General features: G+C 38.8%; 1 protein-coding gene across 3 annotated transcripts in view; it reads right to left on the minus strand.

The window, feature by feature from the left end:
* LOC125033425 (ubiquitin-conjugating enzyme E2 W-like) overlaps positions 1 to 2,500 on the minus strand; it is a 145,435-nt gene that overhangs the window by 124,821 nt on the left and 18,114 nt on the right. The window lies entirely within an intron of this gene.

Genomic DNA, 2,500 nt, shown 5'->3' on the forward strand with positions numbered 1-2,500 from the left:
AGATGCAGAAAAAAAGCGAAGAGGAGAGGGAGGAACGAGAGAAGGGAGAGGACAGATACATAGGAAAGCTTAGATGGGAGAGAGGGGACAGAGGAAGGAAGATAAAGAGGAAGAATAAATAAAGAAGCAAAGATAAGAGAAAGAGGAAGCAGAAAATTGTGAGAAAGGGCGAGAGAAAGGAGAAGGATCTGGAAAAGGCGAAGAGAAGAAAAAGAGATTGTAAAAGAAAGAAGATGAGAGAGAGAGAGAGGATGAAAAAAAAAAAGGGAGAGAGAGAGAGAGAGAAATGAGAAGGTTGGAAAGGGGGGGAAGACAATGAAGAAAGGTGTCGATAAAAAAAAAAAAAAATTCCACAGTGGGCAAAAAACGGGGAAAAAGGGACGAAAGAATTCACGGACGAATTGGAAGACGGAGGAGGGAGATAGAAGGCAATAAAAGCGGGGGAAGGGAAAAGGGTAAAATTTCGGCAACGGGGGGGAGGGAAGAGGAGGGGGGGGAGAAAGAGGGAGGGAGAGGAGAGGAGAGGAGAGAGAGGAGATGAGAGAGAGAGAGCGAGAGAGAGAGAGAGAGAGAGAGAGAGCGAGAGAGAGCGAGACAGAGAGAGAAGAAAGAGGAAGGAGAGAGAGATGAGAGAGAGAGAGAGAGAGAGGAGATGAGAGAGAGAGAGAGGAGAGAGAGAAGAGGAGAGGAGGGTGAAGGAGAAGAGAGGGAGTGAGAGGGGCGAGGAGAGAGAGAGAGAGAGAGAAGGAGAAGAGAGAGACGAGAGAGATGAAGAGAGGAGAGGAGAGAGAGGGTCGGAGAGAGAGGGAGAGAGAGAGGGAGGATGAGAGAGAGAGAGAGAGAGAGGAAGGTGGAGGATGAGAGGAGAGAGAGGGAGAGAAGGGGAGAGAGTGGAGAGGAGAGAGAAAAGGGAAGGGGGAAGGAGGGAAGGAGGGGAGGAGGGGAGGAGAGGGAGGGAGAGGGCGGGAGGGGGGAGGGAGGGGAAAAGGGAGGGGAGGGGAGAGGGAGAGAGAGAGAGAGAGGAGAGAGAGGAGAGAAGGACGTGAGAGAAAGTGATGACCCCAGAGAGAGTGAGAGAGAAGATTAAGGAGAGAGAGAGATGAGAGAAAGATAGAGAAAGGAAAATTTAAAACAAGAGAAGAGAAGAAAAAAAAAAAAAAGAAAAAAAAAAAGAAACCGGACCAAACAGGCTTTTTTTGGAATAAAAGCCACTTCCAAAAACCCGCAGGCGCGCGGGGCAACCTTTCCATCGTGAAAATAAACAAACTGGCATCTCGATTTAACAGAGATGCAACTCCCCCCCCCTTAAAAAAAAAACAATACTAATTCAAGTAATACAAAAAAATATAGTGAACGTCAAGGGATAATTAGACAAAAGAAGAAAAGAAAACACCATGAAAGAATATAACTCAGTAAAAAAATAAGTAAACAAAAATAAAATTATAATTTAAAAAACAATAAAAATAACAATAAAAATAATAAAAATAAAATACCATAAAAAATAAAAAAACTCAAATGCTTGATCAGCAAAAAACAAGAACAAAAAAAACAAAAAAAATAACAGCAAACAACATTAACAACAACAACAACAACAGTCGTAGTAGTAACACCAAATTAAGCTAAAAATAAATGAACAGAAATACTCAAACAAGAAGCTACCCGAGGATTAGCATTGCAAGGTGCAGGACGGCGTGCACTTGTCCGGATGCACCTGCCTCGCCTGCCAAAGCCACAGACAGCAGCAGGTGTGGGGGAAACAGCTCTCTAAATCGCTCAAAATAATCAATATCAACCTATTATACTAATCTATACTAATATAATATGATATAATATAATATAATATAACAACATAATAATATTAAATACTAATCAGTATAAAATACTAATCAATATAAAATACTAATCAATATAAAATACTAATCGATATAAAAATACTAATCAATATCAAAATACTAATCAATATCAATATAAAAAAAACAAACACACAGTAAAACAAAATAATCAATTACAAAATAAGGAACACTAACAAATCATCCTGAAGAAAAAAAAAAAAAAAAAAAAAAAATCCGTCCAATCAACAACCACAAATCAGAAAGGAAAATTAAAACAAATGAAAATCAACGCCTGAAAGAGAACAGTGTGATAGGCCGTCCGCCATGTATCGCTGGAACCGGATCTATACTGGATCACAGCCTCCAGGAACCTCGGCCGGACACGCTTGCTGGACCCACGCCGAATACACGATAGAACTGTATGAACTGTGCGATATCTAAATCTATAACTATTATATCTATACTTACGATATATTTGAATATATATGCATATGTATACATATATATGTATATAAATGTAATATATATGAATGTATACACACACACACACACACACACACACATATATATTTATAAATTAATTTATCTAAATATATTTACATATATATACATATATATAGATAGATAGATATATAGATAGATAGATAGATAGATATACATAAACACAC

The sequence above is a fragment of the Penaeus chinensis genome, chromosome 16 (genome assembly GCF_019202785.1).
Source record: "Penaeus chinensis breed Huanghai No. 1 chromosome 16, ASM1920278v2, whole genome shotgun sequence".
NCBI lineage: Eukaryota > Metazoa > Arthropoda > Malacostraca > Decapoda > Penaeidae > Penaeus > Penaeus chinensis.